Below are 20,730 nucleotides of genomic sequence, written 5' to 3' on the forward strand. Positions count from 1 at the left end.
TCTCCATGTTGGTCAGGCTGGTCTCCAACTTCCGACCTCAGGTGATCCACCCACCTCGGCCTCCCAAAGTGCTGGAATTACAGGCGTGAGCCACCGAGCCATCGACTTTTAGAATTTTTTAACCATGGGAGGCTGAGGCATGAGAATTGCTTGAACCAGGAAGTTGGAGGTTGCACTGTTGTCTGGCGATAGAGTGAGACTCAGTCTCCAAAAAAAAAAAAAAAAAAAAAAAAAAAATTAACCACTTGAAAAGGTACTTAGTTATACTAAAAGTACATTTTAAAAGGAATCTGTTGTTTCTTTTAGGAACATCAATTTGTTTTTATATCTATTTTTATTCTTCTTTTTTAATCAATTTTTATTTTAAGTTCCTGGGTACATGTGCAGGATGTGCTGGTTTGTTACATAGGCAAATGTGTGCCATGGTGGTTTGCTGCACAGATCAACCCATCCCCTAGATATTAAGCCCAGCATCCCTTAGCTGCTCTTCCTGATGCTCTCTCCACTCCCCCACATCAGGCCCCAGTGTGTGTTGTTCTCCTCCCAGGTGTCCATGTGTCTCATTGAGGAACATCAATTTCTAAAATTTTTCTGAATATTTAGAGTCCACAAAATGTAAAGGACCTGAATTCCATTAATGATTTTGTAATATTTATATTTTTTCATAATTTCAAAATGCTATAATTCTAGATATTTAATATTTCTGATGTACTTTATAAAGTTGAATTCAGAACTTTACAGATTTTTTCTCATCTAATTTCTATTAATGATGAAAGAATCAAATTACTCACATTGTAATTGGGAAACATAAAAATACTAAGGACGTAAATAATATCTATGGTACAAACTATTTTAAAGAACAGTTGTTAAGCACGTAATGCAACAGAAAGAGAACCAGACTGAGTTGGGGAAGATTGGAGTCTTCCATGTGATTCTGGGAAAGTCACCTGACCCCTCTGAACTTGAATCGTTCATTTTATTTCACTTTTTGCCATACCTGCATAAAAAACGTTTATTTATATTTTTAAATAAACTTTGAGGAACACCCAGCTACATGAACTTTATTTTATTATTTTAAAAATAATTTCTTTGATTGACAAAAAATTGTATTTACGTATGGTATACAAATGATGTTTTGAGGTATATATATATATATATATGTTAGAATGAATAAATCAAGTTAATTAACATACATATCACCTCACATACTTATTTTTTTGGTAAGAACACTGAAAATATACTCTCTTAGACATTTGTCAAGTATACAGTACTTGATATTATTTGTGTTTTGCTTATCCTCTGTTTTCTTCTGTTCCCTCCTACCTGACTTCTTTTGGATTACATGAATATTTTTTAGTACTCAATTCCAGTTTATTAATTGGTCTTTTGACTACATCACTTTGTGTTACTTTTCAGTGGTTCAGTGGTTGCTCAAAGAATTGTAAATTACCAATATACAGACCTAACTTTTCAAAGTCTATTTAGAATTAATATTTTACCACTTCAAGTAAAATGTAGAAACTTTGCAAGCAAGCATATTGAGTCCTTTAATCTCCCTTCTTTATGTTATAGTTTTTATGTATCTTATGTCTACATACATTTAGAAACCTGTGAAATAATGTTATAATTTTTGTTGTCCATAATCATACATGTTTAAATACTTAAAAACAGAAGATTAGTCTATTTCTCAAGATATTTACCATTTGTGATGCTATTATTTCATTTGTGAAGTTTCAAGGTTCCCTCTGTTGTCACTTCTCTCCAGCTTGAAAAGCTTCCTTTAGCATTTTTGAAAACACGCCTGCTGATAATGAAATCTAGTTTTCCTTCATCTGAGGCCTTTATTTTGTCTTTATTCCTGAATAATAGTTTCAGAATTGAGAGTCCTTTTTTTCTGACGCTTTAAACATGTTGTTATACTCTCCTCTGGCCTCTAAAGTGTCTAATGAGAAATCAGCCATCTTTCTAATTGTTTTTTTCCATATGTAATTTGTCATGTTTTCCCTTTCTGGCAGCTTTCACATTTTTTTCTTTATCTTCAGTTTCCAAAAGTTTTAATTTGATGTGTCTGGATGTGGTTTTCTATGAGTTTATCTTGTTTAGGGTTTGCTGGGCTTCTTGAATCTGTAACTGTATTCCTTTCACCATGTTTGGGATGTTTCTAGTCATCGTTTGTACAATATTTTTCTGCACTAATACTTTTCTCCTTTCTAATTATGACTCTAGAGACACAAACATTAGATACTTTCCCCAGTGGTTCCTGAGGCTGTATTTATTTTGTAATGCTTTTTTCTCTCTGTCCTTGGATAATTTGGATGAAGTGAATAATTTATGTTGACTTACCTGCTAATCCACTGACTCCTTCATCATCCCCATTATATTATTGAGCCTGTCCAGTGAATTATATCAGATATTATTGCTTTCAAATTCTATAATTTTTGTTTCTTTTTTGTTCATACCAATAAATGTATGGAAAAATATATTTTTAAAATTTTTCCATACATTTATTTAGTGTTCACTTTTACTTTATGGGAGATAGTTATAATAGTTGCTTAAAGTCTTTGATTAAAACTTCTTTTTGTGCTCATGGATACTACTATATTTTGGAAGTTTTTTTAAATCTTTTTTTTTTTTTTTTTTTTGAGCCAAGTTCTCTCTCAGTCACCCAGGCTGGACTGCAGTAGTGCAATCATAGCCCACTGTAGCCTGGAAATCCTGTACTCAAGTGATCCTCCTGCCTTAGCCCCCCAAATAGCTGGGACTATAGGTGGCTGCCACCACACCTGGCTATTTTTTAAAACTTTTTGTAGAGATAGGGCCTTGCTTTGTTGCCTAGGCAGATCTTGAACTCCTAGCCTCATGCAGTCCTCCTGCCTCAGCTTCTCAAACTGTGAGATTATGGGCATGAGGCACCGTGCCTGGCTGGTTCACTTCTTTGTTAAGCAGCTAGTGTCTGAAAAAATTATTTCATTATGACATTCTTGGACGTTCTAGAGTCACTGATGTCCAGTAAAAAGACAGAATAATAGTCAGAACTTCTCTACAGTTCCCAAGTTATATAGTCAGACCTGTATGTTCATTCATTTTACCATATTGGGAAAACCACAGAAGGGTATCAGCTGTTTAGTCCACTACACCATGAACCCTCCATAATAGAACTCTTTATATTCACTTTTTTCTTCTATTCATTCACTGGCTCTGAATATTTACTACCCACTTATAGTTATCTCCCCTTCCCTCAGTTCCTCTCAACCTTCCACTCTCATTCCCTAGTAGTTTCATGAGTAGATCACATATTTGGGCCAGCTCTACTCAGAATGACCATCTGTATCAGCATCACCTGGAAGCTTGTTAGAAATGCAAATTCTCAGGTTCTCCCCCATAGCTACTGAATCAGAAACTCTGGTGGTGGGGCTCTGGAATAATCTTGAACAAGATTTCTCTATCATTACATTGAGCACTAAAGTTTGAGAAGCACTAGTTTAGTTGATTATTAATTCATTAAACTCATTTGACTGGTTGGGGGAAAAATGGGGAGGAGGTAAAATTTAGCAAGTGAAGGAGGGGCCAGAGTTGATGTCAACTGACAGAGAGGAGGATGATCAGACAAGACAACTCTCAAACAACACAGAATGGCTATGGCGGGCACTGAAAAGTCAACATGGCTGGAAAAGTCAACATGGTGGGTCTAACATTGGCTGTCAGATGATTTTTAATGATGTCAGATGGTATGCACATAGGGCAAAAGGACATGTTTATGCACAGATTATTTCAGGAAGTTGCATAAGCATATGCATGATCAATTCCACATTGTTTTTGTAGAGTGAGAAAGTGGGGAGTATTTTTTTCTGCATCTTATTGATAAATAGGAAAAAATCTCTTAAGTGACCTATGAAAGTGTCACAGTAGTAGCAGAAGTTGAAACTCTAGTTAGAGTTGGAGCCTATCACACTATTCTGTGATTTCAGTAATTGATAGGTGAGGCTAGACAACTCCTACTGTGAGTAATTTATCACCAACACTAATAACTCAAAAGATTGGGTAATAGAATACTGTTGTATTCATCTGGTAGCACCTCCCTTGTCACCAAGCTCAGAAACGATGACTGAGCAAATGATAGTTGCAGAAACTGATTACTTGTTCAGACGATGTGAGTCCTGGGGGAGGTGAGTCTTCAAAATCTCTCTTTATGCATTCAGCACTTCTAAAAGTGCCTGTTTTCTAGAAACAAAAGTTTTGCTGTTTTCAGATACTGGTTCACAGTAAAATTGAAAATGCAGTTGTTAATCAATCCTGAATCCCTATAGAAATCTTACAAGGAAGTTTGAAGTGTTTGTCATTGATTCACATTTTCAACAGGCAGAACAGACTTTGACCCAGGGTGCTTAGGTGCAGCCATGTTTATGTAATAACTAAGGCTAGGATTTGAGTGTCAGCATTGATAGGTAGTGTGAGGTGGAGATAACTGAGCTTCTAAAGTCAAATTTTGCTGTCAAATGTAGCCTGATTTATCTTATTTGAATAGCTCCATTCATTTTGCTTTGGGAAACTTTCCATTTGATTTTCTCCTCAGGGTTTGCTGTGATATGCAAGCTTAAAAGGTCTAAAAATGAAGACTAAAAGAGAGGGATTTGGAGATCTTGAGACAGAGTTTTCCCAAAACTGTTTACATGCCTGCACAATTATCATCCCAGATGTCAGAAATGAGAAAGCACCTCTTGCCACAGGAGATGGAAAAGGGGAAAAGGACCCAAAGAGAAGAGTTGAGGTGAGTTCCTTTGATAGGTCCCATGACTGATGTGGAGATGATCAGGGAGTCTTTTTTCCAGAAGGGTATGAAAAGCCAGGCATATGGTCTGGCTATTCTGGAAGATGCTCTCTGTGTGCTCTAGGGTCTTGCTCTGTTGCCTGGGCTGATCTGGAACTTCTAGCCTCAGGCAGTTGTTGAGGTGGGTTCCTAGACCATAGCCAATGCCTTGATTAAAACAGAACATCCATACCTGGAGAAAGAGCTGGCCCTGTGAAGGAGGCAACAGGACTCCAAAAGCTCCAGGTAGGATGAATGGTCAGAACTGAGAAGAGAGACTTGGGTGAAAGCTCAAGGCTAATGGCAGGGCAGGGGGAGCTCTGCGTTTTGGTGACAATGACCACGACTTGGAAGTAAAGTGCCATCCCAGTGAGGACAACCTGAAGTCATCAAATTCTGATTGTATTCAGATAAGGAACCTAGATACAGAACCTCCCTTTTGTGCCAAATAACTCACTTTTTTTTCTCCCAGAGTCAGTCTATCTCCTCTCTCTCCCTCCCTCCCTCCCTCCCTCCCTCCCTCTCTCTCTCTCTCTCTCTCTCTCTCTCTCTCTCCCTCTCCCTTGTCAGACTTACTTACTACTGAGGTAAAGAGAATAGAACCAATCTGTGTTTCATTCCTTTGAGAGGCTTTGCTGTATTTCCACCTCTGCCAATCTACTTAGGTCTTCTCTAAAGCACTGAGGCTTTTAAAATGCTCCAGTGTCTACGTACAGCCTGGCCAGCTCTTTTCTGTCCTGTGTGAGTGCATCCTGCCCTTGCCACCTTCCCTAGTTTCCAAAAAAAGAAAAGGCAGCACTCCTGCTGTCTTCAGGGCCAAACCCTATTATTCTATTGTGGCTGACTAGTACAGGATTCTGGAATAATAAATAATTTGTTTCAGTCCCTCTTACATTTTCTGACAAATTCTCTGTCAGATTTTGCTACCTTTGTTAAGGCATTAATCTGAAGTGTCGCCTGCTGACGCCAGCAACTATTGGTGTAACCTGTCACTGCTTAGAGAAAAATCCAAGAGAAAAGACATCAGATTCAAGGGGTTTCCCTCCAACATCTTTTTGTATTGCCAGTGCCAAGGCAGCTTATAGCATAACTTGGCTGCAAAGAAGAAGTTGTGCAGAGACCAGATTTCATTATCATTAAATAAAAGGAGCCATCTGGGACATCTTGGTGTCCTTAGCAAGGCATCATTGACTCCTCTCCAGCCTTCTCTTCCAGAGCCAAGGCTTCCTTGGGATTGTTATCATGTGTAAAAACAGCTGGTTTTCCTCCTGTGAGGATGCTGAGTGTGCCAAGTACAGAGAGAGCTCAGACGGCAGCCATGTACCAGGCTGGCTCGCAGTGGGGGTGTGCTGGGCAGTTATCAGGTGTTTCATCACATTCCCACACAGTCCCCAAAGAAGTTTTGGAAGCATTTTCATCCACTGGGGTGTGATAATGAGGAAGAGAGTTTTCCTGGCCTGTAGCACATATCTCCTCAAATTCTTCACCACCGTTCAAAGGTTTTCACTTACATCTTTATGCATCTAGTGCTTTGGAGCAACTGTGTAAGCAGAAAACATTGGGGGCAAAACACTTTTGGAGTGTGAAAACAAGAGAATTTCCTTGGTTTGCATTGTTTTCTATATCCTTTTAATGCTGAAACTTGGAAAGTTACATGCCTGAAAGGGGGCTACATAGTCCCAGAGATTAAGTTACCAGATGTGATTTTAAAGTATAATATAAAAATAACCAGGCATGAGTATTACATCGATGGCAGGAACGCTGTCAGAGAATGCCATGTTAGAAACGCTCTCCTTAAATGTGTTTCTCTGTAACTAGTCACTAAAATTGGCAGTGATTTCCTGTGCGATGGAGGATTTCTCTGTTTTGCCTTTAATCTCTAACATCGGTTTCAAAAATAATATCACTTGTGGGTGAATGTGGGCCACTGCTGTAGAATTAAATACGCTTCTGCTTCCTTTCAGGGAATCGGCGATACAATCACCTGGGAACACTGGACCAAATCTCCCTGGACTGTTGAGATTTATTAGAGCAGCTCCCTATGGAGCCAGCAAATCTCAGATCTCTGGCGGATGGACCATGTGCCGGCTGAGAAATGTCACCATCACACGTTCACACATTCACAGAAGCTTTGTCTGATTATCATTTAAGTCTTTTGGGATGAGCAGTTCTGTCCAATGCTAGTATGTCAGATTGCCCTCATGAACTATGATACTGAGAGCCTTTAAAAAGTAGCCTTTAGGAGTCCTGAAACGCTCCCTTCTCTTAAAACCTGCCTCAATTACTTGTTTTGTTTCCTTTTGTCCAACTACTTATGTTGAAATCCACAGTAACTTTTGTGGAAATTACAGTGTCTTCTAAGTCAATTGGAACAATTGGTTTTTCTATGCTTCCCCACTGCTCAAAAATCAGAGAGAGCTCAGTTCCCAGTGTTTTTATTTTCTTTTGGAAACTTATGTAATTGAATTAAGAAAGGATCCAGAGGCAGTAGATGGTAGAAGCGACTTTATGCAGAGAGAAAATGAGAGGTTGAGGTGAGGAGGAAAAGTCTATGAGAGTGAAAATGGAACTGTCTGGAACTATATCACATGATGTGCCCCTTTCACTGAGCGATCTTTGGCACATTATTTAAGTAAAAATAAAATGGCATTTAAGTATTGTTGTCCACTATGTTAGGTTTTCCTAACCCTGACATATTTCCATTATGAGTTTTTCAAAGTGTGAGAAACTCTCCAGAATACACTTCAGGATGTCCTTTTTCTTCAAAAATACAGTGTGGAAAACATGGGTTTAAGGTAATGAGAATTTCTGTTGGAATACAAATATATAATCTATGAGGAATAATTTATTAAACCATTGTTACCCTAGAAAACAGTAGTGTATCAGATTGCATTACTTAGCTAACAGAATTTTTGGAGAATAGGATGAAGAAAAAGTCAACTTTGAAGAATGTTCGGTGTTCAGTTTATAGCAGGTTGACTTTATGGACTGCTCTTTTGGAAAGGCAAAAGAGAATAAGGATGATCCTTGGGAAGAGAAGGAAGAAGGAAAGGAGAATATACTAAAGATACTATTTGCTCAAAAATTTGCTGAGAACCTTCTCTTGTCATTTTAGGTGAATGCACAAATGGAAGTCTTAAATAATTCAGCATATGAAAAATCCAAAAATAGACAACTAAAAGTACAAATTTCATTTTGCTAAACTGGTTGTGCATTTATTCTAAATTAAAAATAGACAGACAGGGCCTCCCCTGACTCTCGACCCAGTGAACTGTGTGTAAATAATCTGCAGAAACATGAGGGTCTGCTTTCCTATTCAAAACTAAGGAGACTATTGGAGACCATCCTACTTGTGAATAGAGCAAATCATTTGGCTCCTAAGCATCCATCTAAAGCAACGGTAGCTTTCAGTTGTTATTGAATATTTATGCTAATGAGATAAAGCAAATATGATAATGTCTGTAATTGTATGCTGGTCTAATCTAAAAGATTACATGCTTTTGCCATTTCACTATTTGTCTACAGTCTACAAAATTCTTTATAGTGAATCTGCAAGGAAAAGGAGAGGGGAGAGTTGATAAAAAGAGATCCATTTTCACATGTTGTCATCAGGTTTGGTGGCAAGGAATGTTAAAAATCTCAGCAAAAGTGTAATTTGGGATAAACAGCAGATTCAGTTTAATCATATTTTCTCTTGCCCCAATAGGAAAGATAATGAAGGGCTGACTGTTGACATTAGTCAACAGACAACAGTTATTATTCCTGTGCAGTGAAATGTTTCATGAGGAAATGCTGAACAGGTAGACGAGAAAAATGAAATGTCCTTTGATGAAAAGACTAACACAATACAATCAACAATAGAAATTGATAAGTTGAAGAACAATCTTCCTACCAAAATCGATAAAAAAGAACTGTGTAATATTTTATTTTTCAAATAACTTGTCTAGATTATCTGGTCAGATTTGAAATTATGAAAACACTGTACCTAGAAAGTGATTTTTTTGAGTTATGAATGGTAGCTATACCGTGGTTGAGACGGTATTGATCACGGGAATTTTGCAGCAGGCAACAAAGGCTCGAACACTATTAGTCCTGTGAATTGTAGAACCTGTTGCAAGCGTTCACTCTTTAAACAAATTCATTGAAAAAATTTCAATGCAATCCATACAAAACTTGTAAGATGTGTCAAATTGAACAGTTTCATCAACAGCTTGGTTTTAGATGTCTGGCTTAACTATAAATTGAAAGAGAATCTTGTTAATTGTACTGTATCTCACCAGACAAAAGCAAAATATGTCATAATGTAATTGGGGCCTCATTTCTTTCATTCAGGAACTTTGGACTTCCATGTTTTTAATGTTGAAATGGAAATGACTTTCATTAGTTAATTCTGTGTGCCTTATAGTACCGTCATCCAACCCTCACTTAGAAACTGAGACACTTCCAAACTTAAAAGCAATATTTAGGCAAATGGTGGGGCAACATTTTTTGGGACTCAACTATTTAAAGATACTTCCTCACAATCCTTCAGTGTCTCCTCATAGTAAACATGCAGCTAATTTCCCGTTCTCTCCTAAGTGTAAAGTATTAGTCACTCACGTAGCTGTTCCCTTTGAGCTAGAGGACCCGTCTCCTTTAGATGAGTCATTTCATGAGGCTCTGAAGCAAGGTGGTGGTGAAAGAAACTATTCTAAAAGAGATTTTGTCAGCATGGTTTGCACAGCTAATTGATGATGGCAAATCTTAGTGCCTTAAGGAGGCAGATACTTTGGTAAAGTAAGCAAAATGGAGCTTTCAAATCTACTATTTTCAAAATATTTTTCCAACACACTGCCTGTACTTACATTTTTTAAAAAAAGACATCATTAAGATTCTGTATAGAAATAAAACACTTTCTGATTTTTGACTTGACTCTCTGATATCATCTAAAACATTCAGAATATAATGGTACATTTAATGTAAGTAGGTCCTGCCGGACCTATGGCTAGAGAGCCAAGCCCATCCATCCATGAATGTTTTATGGCAAATTTTACTATAGACTTAAGACACTTAAAAGAATAGCAATAATACAAATGTGTGGGCAGAAGATCCTCCTAACTCAGTGTAAAATAGTGATAACATGGAATTCATAGTGAGAAAAGAGAGGGTTAGCTTCTAAGAATTGATGTCTCTCTCTCTCTCTCTCACACACACACACACACACACACACACACACAATGGATTAAATAGGACCAGAGTAGGATAATTTACTTTTTCCAAAGTGTGAGAATCCTCCAATTTCCTCTTTAGACTATCTTCCTTCTGTAATAGTCCCCTTTAGTAGCCTCTCTACGGTGCTGACGCAGACAAACTGATGGCCAAGTAAGGTTTGTTTTTGGTATTCTCATTCCTGTCCTCTTTAGCACCATATTTTCCAGTTTGGCACCACCTTTTCCAGGCTTTCTTGCTGTCTCCACTGATGAGATTTCCTGTTTGTTTGATGCCTTCTTTCAACCCTGACATCTTCATCTCAAGCAAGCATTTTACTCCTCTAACTTCCAGATGATCTGTTCTGTGTGTTGTCTCAAAGTCTTGATGGGTGACTGAGTCAAAGATACACACTTGATGAATGGTTGGTGTTAAGATTTTAAAAGACAGTTAGGTCATAGTGTGTTTCCATGCCTCTAATTGAAAAGGCCACTATTTTTTGGCCTTTTTGGCTTTTGGGGCCAATATTTTTTAATCCAAAGGATTGGCTCTAATTGGACTTGATGGGCTCATGGTAGACAGATCCTTAGGTGGATGGGTCTTTGTTTCCTTAAAACATGTCTTCTAGGTGACTACCTATCCACTTCGTCTCAGGCAGGCCCCCCTCCTCTCACCTAGTCTTGTACCTCACATGGGGCCCTGATAGAAGGTTTGGTAACATCTTCAGTGCAGGGGACAGACTGCCCTTTGGTTCTCTGTGATAGGAGCTCTGTTCCGGGGCTTCTCAAGCAGCATGACTCAGGGCTAACTCTGATTTTTTTTTTGAGATGGAGTCTCGCTCTCTTGCCGAGACTGGGGTGCAGTAGTGCGATCTCAGCTCACTAAAACTTCTACCTCCTGGGTTCAAGCAATTTTCCTGGCACAGCCTCCCAAGCAGCTGGGCTTACAGGCATGTACCACCACCACACCCGGCTAATTTTTGTATTTTTAGTAGACACAGAGTTTCGCCATGTTGGCCAGGCTGGTCTCGAACTCCTGACCTCAGGTGATCCACCCACCTCGGCCTCCCAAAATGCTGGGATTCCAGGCATGAGCCACCACACCCGGCTGACTCAGTGGGAACTCTAATTAGAGGCCATTGCTGACTCTGTAAAATTGGTAGACACTTAAGGCAGTTGCTATTTTTTCCCCATGTCTCAACTGCTTTACTCTTCCTTTTGTGTCGTTTCACAGTGAAAGCATCGTCAGAAGCAGCTAAAGTGACAAATATTGGGTTAACCAGGCAGTTTCATGTTACATCTCTCCTTTTCCCTTTTTACAGCAGACACCTTTCAGAGTGTGAAGCTGCCATCCACAGAATAGATGATCTTTTAAAATCTTGGAGAGGAACATCTTTCAACCACTTTTGAGGGGAATAAACATGACACAGAAAAAGAAATTCTGGGAATGCCTTTTTTTCTAATGCATTTGGCTGTCTGGCTGTCTGACTTCCAAAACAGTTGGAGCTATAAAATGTTAAATTTGCCTTAAGGAAGTCCTCAGTGAGAAACACTACCCCAAGTTTTGAAGAGAGAAAAAAACAGTTAAAACAAGTATTAAAAGCTAATAGTGGCTAAATTTACAAGTCTGGGCATGTGGAGATTCGACACTTTCAATCTGCTAATTTGCCAAGGCATAATTTACCCACACAGTTCATAAACAAGTTTAGATTCTCAGAAAGAAACACGTGGTCTTCTTGAGATTTATAGAAGACGGACATATCAATTCCTTCCTTCAGGGAGTTTGTAATCCAGGAGGGGAAAAAACCGTGATACATAATTTGTAAGCGGACATTAGTGAAAGAGAGTGGGCAAATATCGAGGGGCTTAATTAGGAATGATGCCTCGCATGTTGAGACTTCTTGTATTTAGAGGTGGGCATCCGAATTATTACTTTAACTCTGGGAAGGATTTGGCATCTACACTGGAAGAGCTGACAGCTGTTTCCATGACTTGAGCTGTTTAGAAAGCTTTAGATTCTTAGAGCCTATGGATTAATGTAGAAGAATAAGACTGAAGTGGGTGTTATGAGCATGGGTTGAAGGGGATGCAGAGAATGTACAGGTCAAGGACACAGTAGTTGGTAACTTACACCCAGCTGGAGACAAAAGGTCTGACTTCGTTCGAGGGAGAGTTTAGAGACATTTAAAGAGAATGAGGAACTTTTTCCCCTATGACTAAAACAATGTATATTTATTGTAGAAAGCTTGGGAACTCTAAAAAAGCAAAAATCATAATAAAAATTGCTTCTAATCTCCCCATTCAAACACAGCCACTATTAATATGTTCATATAGATCTCATATCTTTTTTCTGCATCTAATTACCTCATTTGTCTTTAATAAGAATGGGATAATTCCTATTAAATGTACTTTTTGAACCTGCTTCTTTCATTTAATGATACATCCTCAACATCTGGAAAGAGATTTCTGGAAAAGAGGGATTTAAGATTGGAGTTCAATCTTCAGTAGGGCAGGGACTGGAGAGAGGGACATCAGTGACAAAGAAACAGAAAACCAAAGGCTTGTTAAAGGGTCCTCAGTCCACGGGGGATATAACTGTCATGGGTGGATCTTATTCATTTAAAAGCCTTGAATAGACCAAAGTTCTAGAGGCTGGTAAAATAATACAGAATCAAATATCTGGTTTAGGTCTTTTGATTAAGTCCCCTCAACAAATTCCTAAACATCTCTGGGCCTTAGATTCAAGAAAATTAACTGGGCATTTTATGACAGGTCAGAGTCCTCGATGCTTGCATACACAGATTCTTATCCTAGCAATAACCTTGCTGGGGAGGGATTGTTGATTGGATTTTGTAGGTGAATAACTAGTAGCTCCTAAAGGTTAATTTTCCCAACAAATGGCAGAGCTGACACCCACACCTGGTTCCAGTTCTCTTCCCATAGCCTGCTGGCAGGTATCTCATCCCTCATCCAGAAAACAGGGCTAAGGTTAGATACCCTCCCTTACCTCACAGTGTGTTGTGAGATGGAGGACCTATTGCACATAAAACTTTTTGTAAACTGTTAAGCACAGAAAACAAATTTTATCTATCTGAAACAAATCTCATTTCAAACTATCCACTTTAATTCCTATTTTGATCTTGAATCGACCCTTCAGACATAGTGCCTTGTGTATTCCCAGAAAGGTGCATTTAGATTGCCTGAGTATGAGCTTCATCTGGCACAATAGTTCCTCCTATTTCATTTCTTCTGTTTTTCCCAAGGGCTCTACATTGCTACTCAGTAAAAGCTGGTGTCAGTCTGCAGACTGATGGCAGACCTAAAATCTCAGCAAGTTACAACACAGAGTCTGCTGCAATGTGGACAAAATAAACCACATTCCACACCACGTCCAGACACTTTGAAGACATGTAAAATGATTTTTAAAAGATCATTTTAGATAAATAAAACTTGAGCTAGCAAGAGAGGCCCTTTCCAGATGTCCACCCACGGAACCCCAGGTGCAAGTGAATCAGCACATGGTGTCCACTCATCCGAGACAGGGCAGAGTCCATGTGTCCACAGGCAGCCAGGCAGTGGCTGAGCTTGCAGCCATGCTTCCTTTAGATGTGGCCACGCTGGGGCTGATTCAGGGAGAAACACTGCCTCTTATTGAATCACGAGCCCATCCTGGAACTTCACTGGGCTTTGCTTGGATGGTTTGCCTGGCGTCCATGGTCCAGACCTTCCCTGGCAGGCAGCAGAGTCCAGTGTGGCAGGACAGGTAGTCTGCCAGGTGTGAAGGTGGGTGGTAGTGGGAGGGTAAGTTACTTTTCAAAAGGTTCAGTCAATTCAGGATGGTCTTGGAGAAAAATTTAAAATTCATCAGACTCACCCCAAAGCAGATACAAATCAGAAGAAGATTTATGAAAGGCCCTTCATCTCTGTTTGAACCTGGTCCCTTTCCTTGGGCATGATAGTGACTTAGAAAGTGACGGCCAGGCTCATTCATGTGAGGCAATGATTTTTTTCTCATGAAATTTTTCTTGAAAATTTGATGTATACTTGCTGACTCCTAATCTATTGAAACGGCCCACTAATTAAGGTCAATCAGCCTTCTTTTGGTGAATACTTAGTGAGGTTTTCAATGTCAGATAATGTGGTAGTCATTGGGCACACAGTGAATAAGAGACATAGACCCTGCCTTCATGTAGAGGAGAAGTATTGGTTACGTTTTCAATTGCTATGTCACAAATTATCACCATCTTGATGGCTTAAACTAATCCACATTTATGATCTCACGGTTCTGTAGACCAGAAGTCTGGGTGTGGCCTAACTGGGTCCTCTGGCCAGGGACTGGGGAGGATGAGAAAAGGCAGTGGCCAGGAGTGCTATCTCATTGGAGGCACTGAGTTCTCCAAACTCGGGAGTTTGGAGAACTTCCTTGAGGAGGACTTTGCTTGTTGGCAGAAATTCTCCTTACAGCTATAAAACTCATGCCAGCCTGCTTCTTAGGCTAGCAGGAGAGTGTCTCTGACTTCAGGGAACATCTGGCCCCCGGCTTTAGAGGCTCACCTGATTAGGTCAGGCCCACCAAGGATCGTAACCCTTTGGTTAACTCAAGGCAAACTGATTAGGAGCCTTAATTACAGCTGCAAAAATCCCTTCATCTTTACCACACAATAGTGCATAATCACAGGAGTGACATTTCATCCTATTTAAAGGTCATACCCATCAAAGGGAGGGAATTGATTATACAGCACTTGCATATCAGGGGATAAGAATCTTAGGAGCCATCTTAGAATTCTGTCTATCACAGATATTTAAAAAGCAATTACAAAAAAATTACTAAACTATTGTAATTGTGCAAAACTTTATGAAAGAGAATTATAGGATTCCACAAGTACTATCTGAGAGGTTGGGGGAGACTTCCTGAGACCTACAATGAGCTTGCACCAGCAAGCTGCTAGGATGAAAATGGGTATGGGGAGAGGAGAGGAGCAGAGCCAGTGAGATAACGTAAAGGGAGTTAACTGACGTAGCCCTAAAATGAAGCAAAATGAAATCATGCCCTGGTCTGGCCTTCTGTACCCAAATATTTAATATCTGCAGGTGAAGTTGTACATTTTTCATGTGAAAGGAAGCAGGCAACAGTTCTAAAGATCTCCCCTTTCCACTTCCTTTGCTGGAGACCTTAGGGGTGTCTATCTGTTTATAGGAGAGTCTGAGCTTCTCACATAACAGGGAGATGAGGAGCAACAAAAGGCTAAGAATAACACTAAAAGGAGGTAGAATTGGGTGGCAAAAACATCCATAAGTGTGAGGCGTTGGGTGCTTCCATTACTTAAGATGCCAAATTAGAAAATTCAAGCATCATTTTCCATTTGTCTCTGAACGCGAACACAGCGCTTTGATCAGAGTAAATGGAGAAAAGAAATTTTTTTTAAAAAAGCATTCAAGCTGGAAATCAGAATGTTCTTGTCAGCATTTTGAGAAAACTAACAGATGGGGAGCTTCATGCCCACCCCTTAATAAATATGTGCTGATTTTGGCAAGGACTTGTGACATCCCACAGGGTCTCTGATCTACCCCTTTCCCTCTCATCCCAGCAGCCAAATTCAACTCGGTTGCCAAAATGGGAAACCAAACACGTGAATGTCTAAAAAATGTATGCCAAATTTAAAAACGGAGAGAGTTTTCATTTGATCAAATTATAGGTCTCTTTCTCACCAAATTCGCTTTTTGTACTTTACCATAAGTTTTAATTAAATGTCTTTTATTGGAAATACTCTGGAATGACGAGTTGAAATACAAATGTTTGAAATCTGAAGTACAGAAACTACATCCACTAACCAGCTTTACCAGTAACTTCAATGGAATAGAAACATACTGTAGAGTTCATTAAATTCCCCTTCCTCTTGAATAAACATTACATTTTAAAAGCTCTAGTTTAAATCTATTATAGATACACATGTCACTGTCTGGAAGAATACCTTAAATAGATGAATCACCTTTACCAAGTGACTCCCATATAATGAAAGACTTCTCACTGGGAGAAAGATAAAATGATCCTGGAATAATAAAATAATTTTTTTCTTTCTTCTTGTGTTTCACAATATTTATTTTCTCTTTTGCTGAGTAGCCCAGAACTCTACTTCCCACTGTCTGCTTCTTCAACTCATGAGCTAGAAACCAGCAGGATCTTAGGAACAGCTGAGGACAGCCTGCCTTCTTCTGGTTGCGTTCTCAATGACTAATTCATAAACACAAGGTTGTGAGTCACCCTCAAATTCCTTAAGACCCTGATGACCATGTTAGGTAGGCAAGAGGAAAGACTCAAGAACCAATTAAAATGCGGAAGTCGGTTCTGCTGTTTAGCAGCTATTCTGACATTATTTTTAAACAGGGTTTATCACAGGCGCTGTTTCCTCCTGTTGACATTTCAGGCACACTGCTGTTCTTTGTTCTGTCAGTGGATCCCATTGTTTTCCTAACTCACCTGACTATAACAGTTTCTTGGGTTTGTTCTCAGAATTTTCTCCCAGAGTTTCTGATTTAAGAATTAGGTCCTCTAATCTGTATTTTTAACAGACTCATCTGAGAGATTCTAATTGTGAGGCAAATATGAGAAAAATTCTACCAGGGTATATTCAATTGAGCAAATTTCCATCCTTTTACTCCACAACAAGGTTTTATAGGGAAAATATAAAGAGGAAAATATTTTGAATAGGAAAATTTATGGCCCAGCAGGTAAACTTAGAAATAGGGAGTACAGCTGTTTGCCTTATCTGATGGGCATGCCTGAATCACAAGCCTTTGAACCAACTCATCCTCCAATATAATTCACTTCCAAACTATGGGGTAACCTTCTTAACAAATCTCTGTTCATTCATTCATCTATTCATTCATTTGACATTTATTGAACATATGCTATGTGCCAGGCACTGTTTTTGGAACAAAGAATAGAGTGGTGAACACAGATCTGGTTCCTACTCATAGGGGGCTGTAATTTAGTCTTTTTTCAAGTCACAGTCCTCATTTATTACCAATCAAAATATCGTATGTTCTTTTGGATAATACCCTGCAAAGCATAATGGGAAATCACAAATGTATACAAGTCTCCTCTCTCAGACATTGGTTGAATGCTTACCACGCATCAGATTCCATTGTAGGTATTTGGGATACACTGATGAACACATCAGACAAAGATCTCTGCCCTCATGGAGCTGACAGTCTAGAGGGGGTGTTATATAAGTATAACAAACTATATAATGCATAGTTATGTAGTTTATCAATTATATAAATTAATGTAGTTTATATAAATCTAACAAACTATATAATGCATTAAGTTAATTAATTTAACAAATTAATTTGTTAATTAATAAGGCAATAAATCTAACAAATTATATAATGAGTTATAAGGGTATTGGTACTGTGAAAGAAATTCAAGCAAGGAAACATCAATTGAGCATGCGAGGAGGGCAGGCATGGCAAGGTTCATTGTTAAGGTGAGATTTCAACAGAGACTCAAGGAAGGTGAACGATTTTTGCCAAGTGGGGTCTGAGAGAACAGCATGTGAGGCAGAGCAAACAGCTAGAACAAAGGCCTTAAGCAGGGACAATGATTGAAATATTTGAGGAGCAGCAAGAGAGACGCCCATAGAGGTAACACGTGCAGGGCTAGGGTGAGGTCAGTTAGAGCCTTGTAGCTGTTTTGAGTGAAATAGGGTAGGGAGGCATTTCAAGGTTTCAAGCAAAGGGTGATATGATGTGACATGTTATAAGAGGGTCACTATGGCCACTGTGTTGAGTAGTCTGTAAAGGGACAAGTATGAAGAATTCCAGATAAACGCTTTGGATATCATTTGGCAGTATCTAGATCTGGTAAAGCTAAAGTTGTGCACACGCTAAAACCCAGCAGTTTGAGGCACTAGAAGAAAAACTCTTTCAATGTATGTAAGGATATATGTAAGGATGTTCATGTGGCATTGTTAGCAGTAACAACAAAATAATCCAAATAGCCTGAATCGAGGAATGATTCAAGAAATTATGGCTCAGTTATACCGTGAAACACTATCCAGCAATTAAAAGGAATGAATTAAAGTGATATTATCAAGGTGAATAAATTCACCAAATATAAAAACAGAGCAATAAAAGTCAAGTTGCAGAAGAATAAACACAGTATGACGTGAAGTTTGAAACACCCCAATAGGCTATGTGGTGTCATAGCCAGTGGTTCACACCTGTAATCCGAGCTTTGGGAGGCTTAGGTGGCAGGATCACTTGAAGCCATGAATTCAAGACCAGACTGGGCAACACAGCAAGGCCCCGTCTCTATAAAACGTAAAAATGATTAGCCTGGTGTAACGTTGCAAGCTTTTAGTCCCAGCTACTTGAGAGGTAGTCCCAGCTACTTGAGTGAGGTAGGAGGATCCCTTGAGCCCAGGATTTCAACTGTGCAGTGAGCTATGATTGCACCACTGCGCTCCAGCCTGAGTGACAGAGAGCAGATCGCGTCTCTAAAAAAATAACATAAGATACCACGACACTACTATCTATTTTATGGCTATGTATATATTTAGTTTGAAAAATTAAAATGTCAAACGAAGAATGCCCATTTCATTATAATTACACCTGGGGAGGGAGAGAGGAAAAGAGTTTGGGGAAAGATATAAAAAGAATTCCAATTAAGTGTGTTAATTTTTTTTTTCTCTCTCTCTCACACACACACCATTAAAAATACCCAAATCAAACTCTGCAAAATACTAAAATACTGAAGTTTCCATGTTTTTCATGGAAACAAAATCAATAAAATAAATAACATGCAAATATATTTCTTTAAAACAACAGAAAAGAGAAATAATTCTATATTACAATATATCTGGCAGTTTTTAAGGTGATTTCTATCTCCATCACTGAAAGAGCACGCATAATATTTACATATTTCATGAAGTTTTGTTTTGCTGGCATCTATAATCAAAACTGTAAATATCTTACGTTGGGGCTCAGGACACATACCCCAAAGCATTGTGCTTTGACATGTTGAATACTGAACTGAAGAAGATGGAACTGAAGGAGATCAGAACGGCCTTCGACACAAGGCCTTTCTGTACCTCTCCCACCCTCCTGTTTCTTGTCAAATTCTCCTTGAAGCGAGTCATAGAAGCTAGAATTCCTTTCCTGCAAGGCACATCACAGAAACTAGAAATGTTCCCCAAAGCAAGTCATAAAGCTCAGCAAGGTCACTCTCTTTCTTCTCCCTTCCTCCTTACAGACCCTCAATCCAGAGGGGTCCTGCCTCAGACCCAGGGGGAAGAAATGCTGCACAGAGAGGCCAAGAAGAAGCTGAACAGACAGCCCTTGCTGGGTTAGACCATATCCTTTGTCCAATCACATTTCTACAGGACTGTCCATCAAACCTAAGTGTAAAAATGAATAGTTTTCTCTGTATCTTTAGATCTTTATCCTGAAGCTCTCATGTTACATAAAACTTTTTGATTAAATAAATGTTATGCTTTTCTCTTGTTAACTTGTTTTCTGTTACAGGATATTGACCATTACCCTTATGAAGGGTGAGGAAGATGTCACACCTTTCCACTCCTACGTTTGTAGTTTTTTTTTTGTTTGTTTTTTTTGAGATGAAGTCTTGCTCTGTCGTCACCCAGGCTGGAGTGCAATGGCACTATCTCAGCTCACTGAAACCTCCGCCTCCTGGGTTTAAGCCATTCTCCTGCCTCAGTCTCCTGAGTAGCTTGGATTACAGGTGCCTGCCACGATGCCTGGCTAATTTTTGTATTTTTGGTAGAGACAGGGTTTCACCATGTTGGCCGGGCTGGTATTGAACTCCTGATCTCAAGTGATCTGCCCACCTCAGCCTCCCAAAGTGCTGAGATTACAGGCATGAGCCACCAGCCTGGCCTGTAGATACTCTTTTAAAAATCTTTCTGCCTACTACTTTCTGGCTACTTTTTCAACATGTAACAACCTTAGTATTGTTTATAGTGCATACTACACATCTGAGTTAGAAACAATCCTTGCTGATGTTATTGCTTGACTCAGGAGCAACTTTCCTCACCCAGGCTCCCTAAGTTCATGAACCTGTGTGCACTCGTGGGGATTGGCACTTAGCAGCACCAGTTCTATGTGATCAGGTGACTTTCTTCCTCTACTATTTGCAAAACCTGGCTGAGTGGTTTAGGAGCCTTGACTATTATTTGGATAGCTGTAATGTTATTCACAGAAGAGCAATCTGAGCAAATGGTATTTTATCAAGTGACAAGTATGTTTGCTGTAATATATTGAAGACAATTTTTCTTCCTCTCTCTCTTTTTATCCTGCTTTTGTATAAGAGACTTCTTTTAGAACAAGTGTTTTCCGATTGGAGTGTGTTATGGCCAAGAGCCCGGAAGAGGTGGATTTAGTGCACTGAAGTTCTGTTTTCAATTATCTAGAATCCATGAAACCACAGGCTTAGGTTTTAGATGGGCCAATTTAAACGTTTGCCTTTCCAATGTAAATGTATAAAATATAAGCTATTCAGCAGTACTGGGGTCTTTCTCAGTGACATGGGTCCCATCTCTCTAGCAGAGTGCCTACTACACAGGCTTATCACAAAAACAGGCTTATAGGTTCTTCATTCATTAGTCTGCAAACTGACTAGACACCAGGATGTGAAACTGATTTTTTTTCTAAGCTATCATCCACCATACATATTCAATTTAATATATTTCATTATGCTAATTTTTTAAAGAAGATGAA

General features: G+C 39.1%; 1 long non-coding RNA gene across 1 annotated transcript; it reads left to right on the top strand.

The window, feature by feature from the left end:
• Positions 1–3,603: 3,603 nt before the first annotated feature.
• Positions 3,604–19,257, top strand: LOC135273645 (uncharacterized). Its single transcript, XR_010341415.1, has 4 exons — positions 3,604–3,682; positions 4,574–4,768; positions 6,772–7,602; positions 19,247–19,257. It is a non-coding gene; the product is annotated as an uncharacterized LOC135273645 (long non-coding RNA).
• The last annotated feature ends 1,473 nt before the right edge of the window (positions 19,258–20,730 follow it).

This window comes from Aotus nancymaae, unplaced genomic scaffold (assembly GCF_030222135.1).
Source record: "Aotus nancymaae isolate 86718 unplaced genomic scaffold, 86718_ANA_hifiasm-v0.15.2.pri h1tg000008l, whole genome shotgun sequence".
Taxonomy (NCBI): domain Eukaryota; kingdom Metazoa; phylum Chordata; class Mammalia; order Primates; family Aotidae; genus Aotus; species Aotus nancymaae.